At 64.0% G+C, this 19951-nt stretch overlaps 1 protein-coding gene across 1 annotated transcript in view; it reads right to left on the bottom strand.

Annotated features, from left to right (window-relative positions):
* Positions 1-19951, bottom strand: part of TP73 (tumor protein p73) — a 41464-nt gene that overhangs the window by 20797 nt on the left and 716 nt on the right. The gene's annotated exons all lie outside the window — the stretch shown is intronic.

Raw genomic sequence — 19951 nt, forward strand, 5'->3', positions numbered from 1 at the left:
CCCCCCACCCCCGGCTGCCTGCTCGGGACAAGGTTTCCTTGGAGCCTCAGCACAAGTGATGCCCAGGAGGAGGGAGGTGACAGGTGACATTCTTACTGAAGCCCTGGCTTTGTGCCTCCTGGAGCCCAGGCCGTTGCTTTCCTCAGATGCGTCAGCCCCCTGGGGACGGCCTGGCTGAAGCTGCCATCGGAGGGGCCCCTCGGTGGTCATAAATGTGTGGCCGGGGCCTTGACCACCACCAGCGGGACAGGAGACCCCCTACAGGGCACCGCTGAGAACTTCTTCCCTGGTCTGGCTCCCCACCGCCTTCCTAACTTCCTGTGCCTTCACCTGTCCCCTGGGGAGGCCCCAGCACCCACCGACCATGACAGGCAAGTGGACAAACTCTGGGTCTGTGGGTGGAAACAGTGCTGACCCCCCATTAAGGAGCAACGAAACAGCCAAGGGGACCACAGCCTTACTCAGAGAACAAAGCCAGCCACAGAAGCGTACCTGCTGTGGGGACCTGCTGTGGGGTCCAGGGGCTGGGTGGGGCTGGGGCCTCGGCTAAGGGGAGCCTGGCTTCCTTTGGATGTGATGAAGGTGCTCTAAGATTCACAGTGCTGATGGGAGCACAGAGCCGTGAATATGGTCAAAACCACTGAAATGCACACTTTGAATAAGTGAGTTGTGTGTTATGCAAATGTGACTCAATAAAACTATTTAAAACAAAATGACAGAGGGGCAAGAGAAACCAGCCTTCCACTCCACACAGGCCGGATGGGGGACCCCCGCGTGCTCTCGCATCCTGAGGGCGCTTCCCTGTCCCCCCACCTCTGGTCTCTGTTTCTGGACCGACAGGACTGCAGGCCCCACAGGGGCTGTCATGTGATCCCAAGCGTGGGCCCGTCCAATATGCAGCCACCGGCCACTTGGGCACATGGAGCATGGCCGTGGCGAGTGAGGCGATTCTGGGGGGTGCACGGCACCCCGACTCCACACACCCGGTGCCACAAGAAAAACATAAAAATGCAGGATCTCATTCTGTTTCATGCTGAACATGCACCAAAATGTGCATCATTTCTGATAAGAAGGGTAAATTATTAATTACATTATTTCCATGGGTTTCTTTTTACTGTTTTTCTATGTGGCTACTGGAAAATGCAAAATCACACCTGTGGCTCACGCTGGGTGGGGGTCCGGCCCCCAGGCGCTTGGGCATCATCCCAGCTCCCAGCCTCACCATCATAGGCAAGGCTGCTGGTCACACCTCCTGGGGGTGCTGAGGACCCTCATTCCAGGCTCCTCACTGAGTGAGTGGCCCAGCAGACGAAGGAAGGAAGGAAGGAAGGGAGGGAGGGAGGGAGGGAGGGAAGGTGAGCCAGGCAGCAGGATGGCTTCCCCTGTGCACATGCCCAGGAACGTGGACAGGGCATGAACCCGATCCTCCCATTCAACCAGGCTGAGAGCCCCATGGGTCCTGGGGTGGGGAGGACGGGGGTGCCAGCCTGCTCCCCAGCCAGAGTCGAGTCCCCATGACCTCTGTCTTCCAGGGACGAGCCTCGGCCCCACAGAGTGAGCGGCTTCCCTGTGGCCATAGGGGCCCTGGGCTACCCAGGGGCTGCAGGAGGCTTCCCTCCTCCGAGGCTCAGTGAGGACAGCCCCACTGGGCTCAGGTCTGTCCTCCCCGCTCCATCCCCAACAGGACAGCCCAGGCCAGCAGGGAAAAGGGCCCCCCCCACTCAGGAGAAATGAGAGGAAGGCCCACGACGACAACAACGTTGTTCAGATTTTAACTTGTCCACATTCTTTACCGATCTGAGGCGGGTGCCAGGAAATTAGTCACTGAACCAAAAGAGCCCGGCTGATAGCATCTCTGCGCCCCGCAGTCACAGGGCAGGAGGGAGCGGGAGGCTTCCACCAGGCAGGTCCCTGGGGAGATGTGAAGGAAGTGCTCGGCACACACAAACACCCGAAAGGCTGCCCACAGAGCAAGCCAGCGACCCCTGCAGGGTGCACACCCTCCCTCTGGCCTCTGGCCCCGGGGCACTTTGCCGTCCAGGAGTCTGGGGAGCTCCCCCCTCCCCAGAGGAGTGAAGGACAGGGCCCTGTGTCGGGCCACTGTGCTGGGGACAGCCGTCCCTGTGAGTCCTTCTCAGGGTCCTGCACCCCCAGGGGCTCCTGGTCCATGCCGTGTGGCAACTTCTGTGTGTGGCTCCCCAAAGGCCCCTCCTCCCCTCCCTCAGCATTCCTTCCAAGTCAGGATGGGGAGCGCTGCGGGGGGCCAGCCCCTGCCCCCATTTTGATCTCGCTGCCCAAACTGGCCCAACACAGCCACACAGAAGCCTGGGGTAGAGCTCCTCCAGACCAGAGGCCCCTGGAAGCTGGGGTGAGACCCACTTGGCAGCAGGAGGAACCCGGGCAAAACCAAGACTCTTGGTTTGTTTTGCTTTCAATCAGAACTCCCAAGAGAGTGGGCTAATTAGGACATGCCCGGCCCCAGGCGGCCCACATGTGCCTACATGTGCTTGCAGAGCTCCTGGGCCCAACCCAAAGAGGGCTGCGAGCAAGTGGGCGGGAGTGAAGGAGCCGGCGGGTGGCCTCCCCTCCAGGTCCGGGGCAGAGCATGAGTCCGGCCTGCCGGGAGGCCGGAGGCCATTCCTGGCTCTGGGTCGGTGGCCCATGGCATGGGAGCTCCCTCCACCAAGATGAGACAGGCTCCCCAAAGCACTCTCTGTCCATTTGTTCCACAAACATGTTTTTTTTGCTGCTCTCTGCCAACTTGGAAGGGACACTGGATGGGGGCAGAGAGGGTCAACCTGCCCTCAGGATGCAGGCAGGGTGTCCAGCCTCCACAGGGGGCTGGGCTTGCTCCCAGGGTCAGCACCTCTCAGACCAGGATCCCAGGGGGGCCCATTTCTGCTCAGGCAAGGGCACGCATAGGTCTGGGGGCCACATGCACACATGCGCTCGCACGACAGGGCTCAAAACACACGCTGGGATGGGGCAAGGGGCTTAGACCTCAGGCTGCAGAGGGAGAAGGCCACCTGATGGGATGAGGGTGAGCGGAGGCCCTGCCCCTGGGTGGATGACCTGGACTGTGTCTGAGCACCTGACCTCCTCCCTGAAAGGAGCTGGACTGTCAGGGCTCAGAGTCCCAGGGAAGGAGGGTGCTGCCCGAGGACCAGTAGGGAAAGGACGAAGGGAACCACCCTGGGGTAGAGCGGTCCCAGCTTCCAGCCCACCCCACCTTGTCACCATCTCTCCAGCCTGGGGCCCTCCCCTCCTCTGCAGATCAACTGGGGGGCCTTCTCAGCCCAGGCAGCCACAGAGACTAGCACCCGGCTGGGGACAGTGAGCTGGGAGAGCTGCCTGCATTCATGCCTGGGGGACACTCTGGCCATCTCAGCTTTCAACCCCAACCCCAGACCTTGCTGCTTTGATCCATCCCATGCCCAGGGGGTGGGGGTTCAGAGGCCCCAGCTCCCCAGCCACACCTTGCACCCCCCCCAAGGAAGCAGAGGGTCAGGCCTGCCCACTGGTCCTCCTGCCCAGCAACCTGAGCTCAGCCCAGCCCCGTAGCCCCTGCCCCACAAGCTCCCAGTGCCCTTTGCTGGCCAAGCCAGTGTTGGGGGCCCCTGCAGCTGATCAGGAGATGGTGACTGGGTTGGCTATCCCAGAACAATGGGCTTTCCTGGCCAACCCACTGCCCACCTACAGGCCTCTCTGTGTGTCCAGGTCCGGGATGAGTACTGCCCATGAGGACCATGTCCTGGGGCAAAAAGAGAGGAACAGAAGGGACTTCCCAGGCCCAGCAGAGCAGAGCAGGGCTCCGCGGTCAGGAGGCCTAGAAGCCGAGGTCCCAGCGCCACCTGTGTGACCCAGCCGGGCAATCCACCTCCCTCGGCCTCAGCTTTCCCACCTGCAAAGTAGGGGTGAAGCCATAGGTCGGCTGTGGGGATCAGGAGGGTCCAGAAAGGCTATAACCCGTTACTTCCCATCAGGAGGAATGACCCTTGCCCAGGAGACTCCTCAGATCCAGGGAGCCCACTGTGCACGCTGCACTCATCTCCCCTTGTCTGCACAAAAGCCCAAAGAGGAAAGGGCTGCAGCCGACGAAGCAGTCCCGGCCAGCCTCAGACCCTCACCCCGTTGCTTAGAGGCCAGGGCTGAGCCCCAGGCACAGGGACGGGGCGAGCAGGAGACCCCCGTGCCCCAGAGAGGCCACTTCCCACCGTCCCGTCACGCCCAGCCCCAGATGGGATGCTCAGAAGCTCTGGGCTGAATGCAACAGCCCCGAATCGGACCCCAAAGCACACGTGGACCACGGCACCCGCCCTTGCCCTGGGCACTCTTTGGGGTTGAAAGCAGCTGCTGCAGCCCTTCCAGGAGCACCCGGCAGGAGCGGCCACAGTGCATGCGGCCAGCCCGCCCTGCCCAGGGGCCAGGCCACCCCTCTGCACCTGCGCCCTCTTCTGCCCTGTCACCCGTCCTCAGCAGCTGGACTTCTCCGGCCACACTGGGTCAGGCCCTCCCTTCACGGTGAGCTGGATTTTGCAGTTGTAGAAGATTCCTACTTCATGTGTTTATTTATTTAAAACTGATAAGCCCTCTCAAGTGAGTTTTTGGGATGTAGATGGAAAACAAATTGTTTTTAAAAGCCTGCACCCCGATTCCCTCCTCACGCCCTGCTCGCTTCCCAGTGTCAGTGTCTGTGGCCACCTTTGGCCGACTCCAGGCGATTGAGACAGGAAAAGCAAGAGCACAGGTGGGCTGTGACCGTGCGGCCACAACAGGTGTGTATGCAGGTGTGTGTCCCACGTGCTCTCCGGAAGGGACAGAAAACCTTGCCACTGAAATTTACAGCGACTCTTAGTATGTCCCCAAAGTCTCCGTTCCAGGCTCTCACTCAACTAGTGGAGGGGACTGGGGGGAGAGGGAGGACATCTCCTGCCCCGTCCCTGCACGGGGCCAAGCCAGGGACACCGGGCTCAAACTCTGGTTCAGGAAGCATGTTTGTCCCTGACACGAGGACACACAGATCCCAAAGACAGAGCTCCTGCACCTTCAGGTGGTGATATGGGGTCCCCAGAGGGCCCCCCGTTCCCAGCCTCCTTTGTACACTGCCGTCCGTACCACAGGGCTTTTGCTCCTGCTGGTCCCTTCCCGGAACACTGTCTCCTCCCACCTCTAGAGCCTTTCAAGGCTCACGTCCTTCTAGAAGCTTCCGGGCTCTCCACCTGCCTGTGGTCTGTGCTCTGGGGCTTCCTCTCCCCCTTCTCTGGGTAGAGTAACAGACATCAGGTTGCACACCCTTGTGGGTTCATCTCCCGTGGGGTGTCCGTTTTCCCCTGGCTGTAAACCTCTAAAATATGGTTGAACCTTGACCAACACCAGGTTAGGGGCGTGGACACCCCGTGCAGTCAAAAATCCAAGTATAACTTTTGAGTCCCCCAAAACTGAACTACTACTGATAATCTATTGCCCGGAAGCCTTATCGATAACGTCAAGTCAGTTAACACAGATGCTGAATGCTGTGGGTGTTATAGACGACGTTCTCACAGCAAAGTAAGCTAGAGGAAAGGAAATCTCAATAAGGGAGTCACAAGAAGAGGAAACCCATCTCAGGGCTGCGCCGTATTTATAAAACGAAAGTCCGCATACAAGTGGACCAGAGCAGTTCGAGCTCGTGGTGGTCGGGTCAGCCGCCCCTGTTCCTGCCGGTTTATAAACCTGCAGCAAAGGGCTTTCCTGGCTGACCTGGCTGAACCTGTCCAGCTCCTTATGCCCTTGACCCACAGGAAGTTCTTCCTGGACACGAAAGCCCATCCCCCTCTAACCCTGTGCAGGGAGCAACCCTCTTCTGCTTTGTAACCTTGGCCGGGCTCACGAGGATCATGCAGGGGACCCCCAAGTGCCCAGAAAGTGAGGTGTGGCTGGCGGGTTGGTACTAACAGAGTCCTCCATCCGTCGTCCCCTGAGGCTCATGACAAGGGGGACTGAGGACATTTCCAAAGCCCTTCCCAAGAAAGCCGAGAGGCCCAAATGGAACTCTGAGCAAAATCCACCCACGACCTTCCCAGATGTGGAAGGTGGTGACACAGCTGGCCAGAGGCTTCACGGGTTCCTCTCTCCTCCCTCCTTCCCTCTTTCCCTCCCCACCAGGCCCTGCTGGGACCTGGCACCATGCTGTGTCCACTGCTCCCCAAACCTGCAGCACCATGGGTGTCCCGTGCGGCCCTAGGGCCTTGCAAACACGTCTCCCTTCACAGCCCCGAGTGAACAGTCTGAAGGAACGGTCTTCGTGGCTCCCCCCCAAGGTCAGCCCCTGTATACCCCACACTCGAGCTGCCCGCTGCTGGCGCAGCACAAGGCCACACCCTGCAGCCTTTGGCAGATAGCTGTCCTGGCTTCCAGCCCGTGGTAGGGCTGCCCGGCTTCCCTGGCCCCTTCTTCATCCCCTCGGCCGGGTTCTGCCCTTCAGCCTCCAGGCCCCGCACAGAGCTACGTCCCCAGGAAGCTTCCGGTCCTGCTGCCCTTCCCGGCCAGGGGCTGGGGCTGGAGGTGAGCCCATCTGGCAAGGCACCCAGATCCATCCTGTTCCAGGTCGGGGCACTCCACAGTTGGGAACCACATCATGGGGCCCTGGGCTTGGCCAGGGAATCAGGGGACTGGGGCCCCAGCTTCACCACGGCCTAGCTGTGTGGTCCCTGTCTTTGTGGAAAATGGGTGAACAGCGGCTTCCTCATGGGACCAGCATGGATCTGACTGAAGGAGTGGGTGCAAGGGTCTTCACTGCGACCAGCTCGAGGAGGGGCCACCGGAGCCCCCGACAGTCTGCTAAGCCCTCTGCCCAGACCTCCATGGACGGGGGGTTTCCTGCGCCCCACTCAGACGTCACCTCCTGGGGTGAGCGCTCTACTCCCAGGACCCGGCACCGCCTGATCGGGGTGCGGGTCACTCTCTCCCATACTGGGGAAGGATCTCTGAGCCCGGACCTGTAGCCCCTTTACCCCCCGCTGCGGGCACCCCTTTGATCTCGGAGGGCTCTGCCTGGTGTCTGCTCTGCCCCCCGTGTCCCCCAGTTCCCCAGAGAATACTGAGACCAGACCTTTTTTTGTAGAGTATGAAACTCTAAGCCCCCTCTCTTCTCTGGCAGGCATGTCTGGGCTCGGGTGCGACCTCACCCAGAGGTGAGTGACTGGCACGTCTGGGCTTCGGGGGAGATAACCCATCCCACTCGGAGCAGGACCTCCATCCCGCGGTGTTTCCCACAGCATCTCCCGGAGTCTGTGATTAAACGGGTGGAAATGCCAACAAGACCGGACTCGTGCCGGGGGGAGGCACCCTCTCCTCCTGAAAATATGCACTTACTCTCTGTCCTCACCCGGGGCTGAGGCAAGGCCTTGCCCAATCCTACGCCAGGGCCATGTGGAACTTTCCACACCTCGCGCCGGCGGAACGTGCCCCCAGAAGCCCGCTCCTGCAGCTGCCGAGGCGTGTGTCTGCAGGACGTCCCTGCCCGCACACAACACCGGCGAGACGGGGGCCACAGCCCGGGGCGGGGGCCAGGCAGGGTCCCCGTGGTTCTCTGGGATGCGCCCTGCTGGCCCCTGCGGGGCTGCCCGTGACACAGGCAGGTGGCCCACAGATGCACAGACTTTATTTTAACCCCCAGGACACAGCCCCGTCCAGGCCCCACCTCCCAGGGTGCCCAGGGCCTCGAGCAAAGCTGGGGCACAGCTCATGGGGTACCCCTCGCACTTGAGCACCACTGGGGACAGCCGGCCTTCCCATCCCCCTGCCTGCCGCCCCGGAGCCTGACCCTGACCCAGGCATCTGCCCTGACCTCCTTTGCCCGTCTCCCTTGTCTGCCTGTCTGTCCATTCTGCAGGTGCTGATCAGGCCCCACCCACACCAGACCTCCCGGGGGGCCGCAGCTCTCCTCAGTGACAAGTGTGATGAAGGTGATAGGGAGGGTGAGGGAGAGTCACGAGTGCACCCCCGTCGATGACCGGGACCCAGGGATGGAGAAACCGTCATGCACCTCCTCAGTGAGGGGCTCAGGGCCACTGGTTGGCCCATTCCCTCCCCAATTCAAGGCTCCGGGATGGACAGACGGGCCAACCCCAGTCCCTCCCACCAGCTCTGCTACCTGCCAGCTTCCTGGCAGGTGAGGTAGCCCATCCCCTCCCCACACATTTCCCGGGCGCCATCCGGGGTGCTGGGAGCCAGCATGGCGGCGAGCAAACCAGCAAGTGAGCGTGTTGGGGGCTCTGGGCTTCAAAACAGGCTGAACACAAACACAGCCGGGGGGGGCAGTGAGGGATGGGCAGGGCACAGGGAAGCCTCCAGACTGGAGACTAGAGAGCAGTGCCTGCAGCCCGAGGAAGGGCTGAGGGGGTTGGTTCAGCCAAGGGACCCTGGCTCCTGAGTCAGAGGCCGTGACGTCGGCCGTGGATTGGAGCAGGGGGCTGGCACGTCCTAAGGACACGCCGATGGGCTCCTAATGAAGGGGACGCTGGGTGTTGCAGAAAGGAGGGTCAAGAACAGCTCCCAGGTTTTGGCCAAGCCAAGGAAGAGCGGATTTTCCACTTGCTGAGGCCGGACGCGGCCCCCCTACAGGGCAGGTGGGAGCTCGGTGTGGGCTGCTAAGTGGAGGTGGGGCTGTGGACAGGCGGCTGGCCCTGGAACTGCGGGGACAGACAGAGAGTCTGGCCAAGGGGGCAGGAGTCCGGGCAAGCGGAGTGTCAGCTCAGCAAGCCTGGCGACTGGGGGTGATCCCTCTGTCCCCCCAGGGCAGGCTCTGGTATTCCCCTTCTGGGACAGTCCATCCCTTCCCGGGGCCCCCAGAGCCTTGTGCTCTCCCTGCCCCCGGTCAGGGAGAGGACATCTGTGGCTGCCAGCCCATTCTGCAGCCCAGACGCCCGGCCACTCAGGTTCGGCTCCAGCCAGCCACAGGAGCCCCTCCCGCCTGGTCCCCAGAGGCCTGACCTCACTGCCCGCCCCTGCCACCCCCTTCCCGTCCCCGTGGCACCCTCTCCTGGCTCCCAGGTGGCCCCTCTTGTCTCTTGGGAGGTGCCTCTCTGTCTCCGATCTGGTTACTCTTCCCCCGTGCAGCCCCCACCCAAGCCGGGACTCCCCACCCAGGCCTCCCCGCCGACACCTGCCCCGAGCGCTGAGCAGCCACTCCCCCAGCCTGGCTCACACTCCCCCTCCTCCCCAGCTGCTCAGCCTGGCCACGGCTGGTGAGTGGCTCTCACACAGCAGTCACAGCTGAGCTCACTCTTCACCCCAAATTCCCCTCCCACAGTTTCCCATCTGAATAAACAGGTGGCGACTCCCTTCACCCAGCCTCCTGGGTCCAACCGGGGTTGCCTTTGCCCTGCCCCCCAGCCCCCCAGCAAATCTGGCTGGCAACCCCCGGTGCTCGTGCTCGCGCCTCCCCGGCTCCCACCTGGCCCAAGGTGCCATGACTCTGCGGGACTATCCAGCGGCCTCGGGGCTCCCAGCCTCGGCCCTGCCCTCCCGCGGCCTGCTCCAAGCACTGCAGCAGGGGCTCCTCCCAGAACCCCTGCGCCCTCTCCTCCCTCCTCCCCCCGCATGCCTTGGATGCAGGAGGCGCTTCCTACTATTCCTTGATGCACCGGGTGGCCTTTCCCACCTGGGGCCCTTCCTGCCCAGAGGCTGCGCTGTCTGCAAGAACAGAGAGTGACCAGACCCACGTGGCACAGGGGTCGCCAAGCGCTGTGCCCGCCCGTGCGGCTCCAGGACAGAGGAGCCCGGCGTTCTCCCAGCACACACCTGCCAGCCCCCACCACAGACTGGCGGACGGTGGGAAGAGGCCAGGTCCAGACGCCCATGACCCGGCTCACGATGATCCTGCAGCCCAGACAGCCCTGGGCCCCAGTCAACACACATGCACGAGAAGAGCCAGTGGGGTCTAACATTGACCTTGCTTATCTCTTGAGACTCTAAAGCTTTGCCAAATAGTGAAACGGCCCCAAAGAGTAGCGAATGGGAAATCTCGAGATTTCCAACCGGGAAAGGTCAGTCCCAGGTGCCTGCTCTGGGTTGTGTCCAGCGCGGCCCCAGGTGAGAGGGCCCCTGAGTGGGGGCGGCTAGCGGGCTGCAGCGGGGAGGAGATGCCGCAGACAGAGCCCCCAGCCCTCCCAGTGCCGGCCAAATGCCCCCAGTACGTGGAGCCACCAAGGGCGAGGGTTGCTCAGCCCTCGACGGAGAAGCAGACCCTGAGTACGGCTAAGACCGCAGGGCAAGGAGGTGCCCCAGTGCCCCGAGCTGACCCCAGCGCAGGGCTAGCTGAGTAGGGGCCGTGGACAGCACAGTGCTCGCGGGCCACGCAGGAAACCGGGCTGCGCCCTCCTTCCCTGGGGCCGGCTGGCCCTAAGGGCCCCAGCAGCCAGGGAGGGGGCCACACGAGCTCCTCGGTACATCCCCATTTGCTCATGCTGGGGTTTTAGGTGGTTTGGGGCAAACGCCCCTTCCTCTTTAATGATGTTTGCATGCAGCAGGAAGCTTCTGTCTCCTGGGACAGAAACAGGAAGTAGACACTTTTATAAATCAGCGTGACCAGCCCAGCCCACCTCCCCCGGGGGCAGGGGCTTCGGGCGCCGTCCACCTGCCCTGGGCCCAGACACACCCGGGCTGCTCGGCAGATACTCGCTGACGGAGCTGTCCTTGGTCGACAGAACCGAGGGATGACGCACCGACCCTGCTGGTCCCGGGGCATGGGCCAGAGCTGCAGAGTGGACACCAGTGGCCCTCTGCCGCCCACCGCTCATGCGGGGAGGCGATGCCCCCTCCACGGTGCCAAGGAGGGCCCCGCACCCCGGGAAGGAGGCCACGCGCAGCCGTGCTCAGCCCTGCCTGACGTTTCTTACTGTGACAGCTGCCCTATCCGAGAGAAAAGTTATACCAGAGGCCCCGTGTGCCCCATGTGTCCCGTGTGCCCAGGCCCCTCGGCTGGCCAAGCAGGCACGCTGGCCTCCAGAGTCCGGGGACCCTGGCTCTGCCTCGGGTGAGAACCCCGGTGGCAGGGACACAGCCCCTCCTGGCTCCCACGCCACCTGCATGGAGAGTCTGGGGGTCGGAGGCTGCTTGCGTGCCACGCGAGCCCAGTGGCACTTGTTGCGGGGAAATGAGTCGGTGACAGAGTGAGTGACGGAAGGGGGGACGGGGAGGAAAGGTGTCCCCTCCCCGGCCCAGCAGTTGCCCACATTGGGTTTCAGACGAAAAGCTCATGTCGGGGGTAGGGAGAGGCCACGGGGTTTCCACATGTGAGCGCATGGAGCCGGGGCCGGAGCCGGGCGGTGGAGACGGGTCACCCACACCCCTCACCCCTCCTGGGCCACACACACACCTGTCTCTCTTTCCATGGCCCTGCTGGGGACACATGGCCACAGGCACAAACACAGACGTGCCTATCCCAGCACACAGCACACGCACACACACGTTCTCACGTGCACACTCACGCTCTCGCACATAAGCACACCTGTGTGCCCGCGGGCTCCAGAGGCTGCCGCGCCCCCAGGCTCCTGTCCTCTGCCCGTGGAGCTCGGCGGCACCTGCACTCTGTCCAGCCGTCCGTCCTGTCCCTCTGCCCGCTGCTGGGTCTCCCACAGGGTACCAGTGGTCCCCACTCTACCTGCCTCCCTGGCAGTAAAAATGGCTCCACCCTTCACCTGCTCAATTAGCCGCCTGGTGCCTGCCTGGCCCCAGGGACCTGGCAAGTCTGGAAATGAGCCCAGGTCCCCACGACCCAGGCTGCAGGGGCCAAGCAAAAGCTGCAGTCCCTTCCTTCCCCTCTGCCAGGCCGCTGCCCCTCCGTGAGACCTCGAGGCCAGCTTGCTGCAAGTCCTTGACCTTGAGCCCAGACCTAATGAGCAGATTCCCAGGAAAGGATGCTCTTGACCTGGGAGCAGGCGGGGCAGCCTCATAGCCCAAGCCCCGGGGGAAGGACGACCTCCAGGGTCCCCTAAGCTCCTGGCAGCTGGGGACAGGGCAGGGCAGGGCCGCCAGTCCATAGCTGGGGAGCCTCAGAAGCCCCCGCATCTCAAGGCAACTACCGAGTCCTGACTGAAAACCACCCACCCTCCTCTCCCAGCCCGTGGGCGCTCATCCCAAACCTCTGCAGGATGGGCAGGCATCTGCCCCTGCACCCGGGACCTGTCCCAAACCCTCTTGCCGTCTGCCTGCCTCAGCTTACCCTGGATTGTGGCCCCCAACCGGCAGCAAACACCTGACCGGGAGGCAGACGAGAGAATGCCCCTCCTCGCCCTCCATCCTGGCGAAAGCCCCAGCACGGCCCCCCAAGGAGGATGGAGATGGGTCCGCACCTACCGTGGTGAAGTGCTGCATGGGGTCACTGACGTAGAGCATGGTGGGTGCGCGGGGGCCTGCACACGCCGGGGAGTTGGCGTGCTGTGGGACGAGGCATGGGTCTGGGTGGCCGGGGGGCGAGGGCTGCAGGGCTGGCCGCGCGGCGGGGTGCAGCCAGGCGGAGAGACTCCGTGGCTAGCGGGGCGGGAGCCGAGGATGCTCCAGGACATGTGGGCTATTTGCTGGCATTTTTCTTCTCCCTCCGTTCTGTCAACCAACTGCATCTAACAACAAAACTGGCGGCCCGCCCCTTTATCCCTCATGCCTATTCATCACAGTCCAGGCAGGCCTTGGCTTGCCCACCGATGTGTCGGACCGCACCACAGGGGCACCCTGGGAGGGCGGCGCGCCGGGCCAGCATCTGCTCCACAACCGGGCCACACCCTGCTCCCCCGGAGACACCGCCCAGGGGAGGCCCGAGGGGCCGCAGGCCTCCACCCCTGAGCACCGGGGGCCGGCCCGGGGCCCTTGAGACCTCCGTAGGTGAGGCCGGGGCCACCCCGAAGGGAAGAGAGGGTGCTGCGGCCCCAGAGCCCTGGGCAGAGCACCACTCCCTCCTGCCGAGAGCATGGTGGTCCACCGGGGACGCCCCAGAGGGCTGAACGGAGAGGAGGAGCACCCCAGGAGTCTGCTCCTCCTGGTCCACCCGCAGGGAGCCTCCCTCCTGGAACGAGCCGCCGAGGCGTGGCCCAACGCAGGGACTGAGTGGGGGACGCAGAGTCCACGTGCTCCAGCCCTACCTGGGCTGACACTGGCCGTGTCCCCAGGGGTGTCGCTCCCCTACAAACAGCGATGTGGCCCAGAAGGAGGACGGCTGGGCCCCACCCACCACACTGTGCTGACCCCAAGGCCTTGGCAGCTCCAGGCCGGGGCCTGCATACTGGTGGCCCGCCTGGCAGGGAGCTCGCAGTGGTCACCACGACTTCCTTCCTGCAGTCTGAATGTCCATTCTAACGGAACCATCTGCGGCACAATGTTGCTTTGGGGTCGGGGCCAGGACCCTCGCGGGAACAGGCAGGGCATTGGTCACACACAGATAAGTCATGTGACCCTGGACGTGCCACCCTCAAGTTCCAAGCCCCCCAAAAAGGGCTTACAGACCACGAGGTGCCAGAAGGACAGTCCATTCTCGCCACCTCCCCGACCACCTCCAGGCTCCTGGGGGCCTGGGAGCAGGGGGGCTCAGGGCAGAGGGAGGCTCTACCCGAGGCCCACCGGGGCGTGCGCTGACCAGCCCAGTGCCCCAGAGAGGGAGAGCCGGGGCCGGGGGCCTGGGGACAGGGGCAGGGGCCCACCACTCATCATGAGCCAACGGAGGAAAACAGAGGTAGGGAAGGGGGTCTGCAGAGGGGCCCAGGTTGGGAGCTCTGGCTGGAGGCAGCAGCGGAGGGCCTTCTTCACCCAGAATGCTTGAAGATGGGAAGGCCTGGGGTGGGGAGCCCCGTCGCCCCCCCCGGGGTCCTGTCCTCCAGCGAGGCTTTTGGAGGAGGCTGGAGGTAGATGGACAGGCGGACGGGATGGAGGGACACAGAGCCAGGGACACAGTAGGACACAGAGCCAGGGACACAGTAGGACAGGAGGAGGAGGGTTCTCAGACCCCGCTCCCACAGGGCGTTGGGTGAAGTTGGGCCCCTCCCCAGCCTCTCACAATGGTGTCCCCGCCGGTCAGGCCAGCTCCGTGCACAGCAGCTGGGGCAGCTCAGCTGTCTTCCTAATCGTGCTGGGTTTGTAAAGGCCGAAAGGGGGGGAGCAAAGGAAAAAAGAATTTGAGGGGAGAGACCCCAGGAGTCTGGGAGTCTGGCCCAGGCTGGCACACAGGGGACCCGGTGTGGGGACTGACCCCCAAGGTTGCTCCAAGACTCCCACTCCAGGCCCGTGCCCTGCACCCCCCTCCCCTTGAGAGGTACTGTGAATGCGATGACAGCCCCTGGGATTAGGCTGCAAACCAGTCAACTCTGAGTTGATCAGCAGGGAGACTATATGGGTGGGCCAGGCCTGATCAGGTACGCTCTTCAAAGCGGTCCGGAGACATCCTCCGGCTGGCCTCGAGGAGCCCACGGCCAGGTTGTGGAGGCACGGCAGGGCAGACGGCAGGCAGCCTCTAGGCGCTGAGAACGGCGGCCCTCGCCAGCAGCCGGTAAGGAAGCCTCCATCTCAGCCGGACAGCGGCAAGGAACTGAATTTTGCCAACAAGCGGAGTCTGGAAGTGGCCCGGGCCAGATGACACTCAGCAGCCCGGGAGACCCCGAGCGGGGGCCCCGGGGAAACAGGCCAGACTCCTGACCCACGGAGACCGTGAGGCCGTGAGTGCTCTTTGAAGTCACCAGCTGAGACCTTGAGCAGAGGAAGCCGGGGCTCTGGGGGGGCTCAGGCCACTGGGAGGGCCCGGGGGCACAGGCCGGCCCAGGAGACATTGGCTAGCCCAGAGGGAGGGCATCAGCTTGGAAAGAGGTCTTCTCTCGAGCCCTGGCGGGAGCACCGAACACACAGCGTCAAGGACAGAGGGGCCACACCCCACCCACACTGTGGGGGCACCACAGAGGAGGCTCGGGGCGCCCGGGCCGACGACCAGCACTGTCCCCCACAATGCGAGCCGGGGCCAGGCTGCGGTCCCAGACGGACCAAGAGCAGGTGTCCACGTGTGCGGAGCCCCAGCGTCTTCCAGAGCAGCACCCACTTCCTGTGCGTTTATCCTAAGTCCTGGCTATCCCGGGGACAGGGACGGGGAGCTGGGGACTCTGTCCTGAGAACCAGCCCCCTCCTCACTTGGCCCTCAGCTGCTTCCTCCAGGTGGCCTCCCAGGTGGCCTCACTGGGCCATTGCACCTACCCCTCTGATTCTAACTCCCCGGAGATTCTGCCCTCCGTCGGGTCCCGCAGAGACGCAGAGACGCGGTGGGGTTTTCTTCCACCTCCCACAGGCACAGGATCCACCAGAAGCACACCAGTGATGTGCCAGCTCAGGACCAACTCCTAACGCCCACAGGCAGGTGGCTCTGCTCACCCCGCAGGGGACGTCACGGAGCTGGCTCCATGACCTGGCGCTGGCCAGGGCTCAGCTCTGTGCACCCCAGAGGAACTCCCACTGTGGCCTGTAGAAGGAAGTGAGCTTGGGGCTCACTATGGAGGGCAGGCGGGCTGGGGTCCTGGAGCTGAAGACCGTGGCGAGCTGAGCCCACTACATTACCTTGAGCTCCACCCCCACGCCTTCCTTGGGTCTGCAGAGCCTCCCTGAGGAGGGGGCGTCCTTTCCCTCCCCCTGCATACCTGTCCCCTTCTTCGGGCCAGCCCAGTTTTCTGAGAATCTACTCCCAGGGGTCCACACTGGGCTGTACCCTCCCTTCTCCTGCACCTGGGCAGAAGTGACCCCTCCCCAGGCCAGGAAGGTCTGCCCTGGGTGACTGCTGGGGTCTCGAGCCCCCGGAGCATCTGCAGGTTCTAACCCCAAGCGTCTGCCCGGCTGTGCAGCTCTCTGTGGGCACCTGCTGCCCCTGCCAGCCACAGCCCTACCCCCTGTGGCCCGCCCGCCCACAACAGCTGTCACCAGGGAAAGGCGCCAGGTGAGGCGGGAAGGGGCGCAGGGAGGGAGGGCACTCTGGATGGGGGGGGGAGGGGGCAGGCGGCTCCACAGACTGTCGGAGAAGCTGGGAGGAGCGGGTGGAGGGAGGCCAGCCGGCCAGGCTCAGCGGAGCACCTGCCGTCTCTGCCTTTCCTGCATCATCAGAGCTGGGAGGGGGGACCCGCTAGGCTTCACTCCCCTTGCAGGAGGTGGGAAGCTACCTGACAAGCTGCTGGTGCTGGCCGTGAGCCACGTGGGGTAGGCAGCCACGGCCACCACCCAGGGCAAGGGCTCTTCCTACAGGGACCCCAAGGTGGGCAGGTGGCCACAGAGGCCCTGGGGCGTTGGGTCCTTCCTGGGCACAGCTGCTCCCAGGCCCTCTGGTCCCTCTTCAACACGGAGCCTCACCCCTGCCTCCCCGCCCCACCTTCTCCTACGCAACGTCTAGCTTTGTCACACGCTCCCCGTGGACCAACCACCACCCTCATCCTCGCCATCCTGATGATGCTCTTACCGGCTCCACACACAGACAAGTGAACTGAGGCCCGGGGCGTTAAGTAACCCCACATGCATCACCCGGCAAAGAGGCGTAGGGATGGGATGGGTCTCAGCGCCCCACACCCACGGCGGCCTCCCAGCTCAGAGGCCTCCCTCTGCGCCCCCTCAGCTGCATGGGGTGGTGGGACCCTGGCGGCAGTGACCTCAGGGAGCTCTCCGTCCCCCCAGGAATCTGCTCCGGGACCCCTCCAAGGCCTGCCCAGGGGCCAGATGGCCTACTGGGGCCCCGTCCTCTTTACTGCCCGACTCGGCTACTCGGCCGGTCCAGCGTGGCAGGAAGGAGGTCCGAGGACGGTGACCAGTCCTTCCCGCAGGGCTGGGCAGAGCCCCGTGCTGGGCCCCCACACACGCTGACACTTCCGACTCACAAGCAAGGACCCAGAGTCGCGGGGGACTTGATCCCAGGACAGACCGGCCCCTCAGGTGGGCCGTCAGCCCCTCTGCCCTGGCCACGAAAGTGGTGGCTAGGGTCATTCCGTGGGCCTGCAGCGGCCTCTCTCCTGAGGGCAGTCTGACTGTGGGAACCTGCCCGCCCCATGGGAAGGAATCTGCCCAATCACCTGCAGGGCCAAAGAGCAGAGGAGACCCAAGGTCCAGACAGCGGGACGTGCCAGCCCAGAGGACCGGTGTCCCCCCACTCAAGGACTGTGCCTGCCGTGCCTTGTTGCTGGGCCCCCGCACGACTGGGGAGCCAGGTCCCCAGCGGCACAGAGGACGGCTGGCCCGCGGATTATGCGCCCGCCTTTACGCCCGGCCGCGCGCTGAGTCACAGCCCCGGGAATACAGGACTGCACAACCGCTTTCTCGCCCCAAGGCCTGGCCTGGGAAGCCTCTCGTCCAAGGTCACCAGCCTGGAGTGGGGGTGGCAGCGGCCCCGCCTCCCCCTGAGCCGCTGGGTGGGGAAGGAGCTGTGCCCTCAGGCGCTCAGGCTGGAGGTCACGGCGCCATTGCGTAGCGCGCCTGGGGGCTCCCCGCCCGCACCTGGCTCCGGGCCCCTGGGCACAGGCGGAGGCCCTTGGGCAGGACAGCGGGCAGCGGGCTCGGCCCCAGAGGCTGAGCTACCTCCATCTGTGGGTCTGGGCTGCGTCGGGGCCTCACGAGGCTGAAGAGTGGGCAAGCCGTCTGCACGGTCATTGCGCTGAGACCGTCCCGGTGCCCACGACGGGGCCAAGCAGGGGTCCGCATGAGGCCGACCAGGCGGCTCCAGGGAACCCCCACCTTTGTGAATGGAGCTTTGCACACAGGTTGTTCCTGCGTGACTTTTACTAAAAGGCGGGTCCCCACCTGACAGATTCGGCCCTCTTGCTGTTTGCAGAGGCGGGGGCCACACCCTTGCCTCCCTACGGCAGGTGAGAGGCCCGGCCCCCCATTCTCAGCACCCAGCATCCTCCCGGGTGGACATGGGGGAGCGTATCCCGCCCCGTGGGAATCGAGAGCCGCCCCCTCTGACTGCTGGAGTGCAGAACCCCTCCTGATGCCGGGGCCGCAGGGTGTCCAGGGCCCTCCGCCTTCAAGGGGTGAGCTGGGCAGCTGGGGGGCGCAGCTTCCCAAACTCAGGAGACAGACCTCTCAGGAGACCACACTTGGGGTCCTTCCTCCCTAGAGCTCCTGCTCCTCCACAGAGTGGACGGCGTGAGTGCCCGACAGTCGGCTTCTGATCGAGAGGCGGCCACTTCACAGACACCCATCTCGAATAATCGCGCAGCCAGCTGCCAAGCTAGAGAGAGCCAGGCCACCCCAGCCATGCGGTTCTCCTCGTAGAAAGCCCCGAGTGACCTGGAAGGTGGACCACTCAAGTGACCCTGCTCTCCCTGCCCGGCCTTTAAAGCCACTCGTAGGTTTTAAATTCACCAATAAAGAGTGAGCCCCCGAAACCCCAGGCCCTTCTCCCTGCCCCCCCAATAAAGGCAGAACCCCCCATCTGCACTCTCTCTCTCTCTCCCTGCCACCTGGCTGTGTGGCCCCGGGCCTGCCACGCGCCCTCCAGCCCTGAGAGTGATGAACCTTTCCTTTCAAAATCACTGACGTGCGTCCTGCCATCATTCGAAGCACAAGGGCCGGCCCAGTCTCGGCAAGGCTCTGTCGGGAGCTCACACCCCGGACACCGCCAGCCGGCAGCGACGTTACTCACACGCTGTGGGGGACACTGATGTCTGGGAGGGAGACCCGGGAGGGGAGAGGTCAGGACCCTCGGCCCCTGGGAAGCAGCTGGTAGGACAGGGAACGTTCTGAAGGGACAGGACACAGCACCCCGGCCCGTCGAGACCCACCCTTCCCCAGCGTCTGCCTCAGCTTCCCCACCTGTATAATGGGAATCAACAGGTGCTCTCACTATGATGGCCTCCTGAGCAAGGCAGGAGGCTGGGGCCGGGCAGTCAGGTTCTCAGACCCAGTGTGAAAGGTTCCTCAGAGGCACGGACATCACGGGGCTCCCTGCCCACCGCACCCCCACCCCTGGGCGGCAACTGCCCAAGTCGCATGTGGGCCAGCCCAGTGTCTTCGACAGACACAACCGAGGACACGGGGGGCCCTCCTGCCCCTGCCCCCAGCACGGTGTCCCCCGGCTCATTCACACGCCTGGAGCCCACACGGCCCTGGCTGGCTGCCAAGGGCTCAGGGTTCCTCAGACGGGGTGAGGAGCTCCAACTGTTTTAGGGAAAGGGGGCCAGGCCCTCCTGGCCTCCAGAGTTCCCAGCACTGCCTCCTCCCTGCGCCCTGGCTCTTGGCCTGGTGCTGGGCCGTGGGGAGGCCAGTGGCCAGCACAGCCACCATCCAGGGGGATGGGGCAGCCTGGGGCTCTAGCAGTGCCTGTCCCAAGGAGGCAGTCGGGAGGCATCCCAGGGGATGCTGGGGATGGCAGGCAGCACTAGGCCTCCCTGGGGCCAGTGGTCCTTACACCCCTTCTCGTGCTTTGCCTGCGGCAACCTCCTCCTGACGCACAGGGCCTTGCAATGGGTGGTGCACCCAGCTCCCACAGCCCTGCCCTCTTGCCAGGAGGACCTGGGACACAGCAACAGGGTGTCAGGGCCTCAGTGGTCCCTGCACGCCCCCATCCAGTCCCTCCTCTGGAAACAGCAGCTCAGTCTTCCTTCGGGGCCCTCTTCCCACTCCACTCCATCCCATCCTGCCCCTGTCCCATGGAACCCAGGCTGATCAGAGGTACGAGGATGGCTCAGAGGTGGCCACCAAACCATGTTCAGACCAGTGAGAGGCAGGCCTGTTGGACAATCAGCAAAGAGGGGTTCTCCCTGCAGGGAGAGTGATACTGGTGGAGCCTGGTACCCCTCCACAGAAACCAAAGGCTGCCTAAGCACAAAGTCACCGTGGAGAAAGCAGGGCAAGAGACAGAGAGGCAGCTATTGGATCACCTAGATCCAGACATACCTGAATCCATTCTTACACCCGGATCTAGCCATGCCTGAATCCATTCCTACACCCGGATCCAGCCATGCCTGAA

Source organism: Mirounga leonina, unplaced genomic scaffold (assembly GCF_011800145.1).
Source record: "Mirounga leonina isolate KUSES-001 unplaced genomic scaffold, KU_Mleo_1.0 Mir_173, whole genome shotgun sequence".
Taxonomy (NCBI): Eukaryota; Metazoa; Chordata; class Mammalia; order Carnivora; family Phocidae; genus Mirounga; species Mirounga leonina.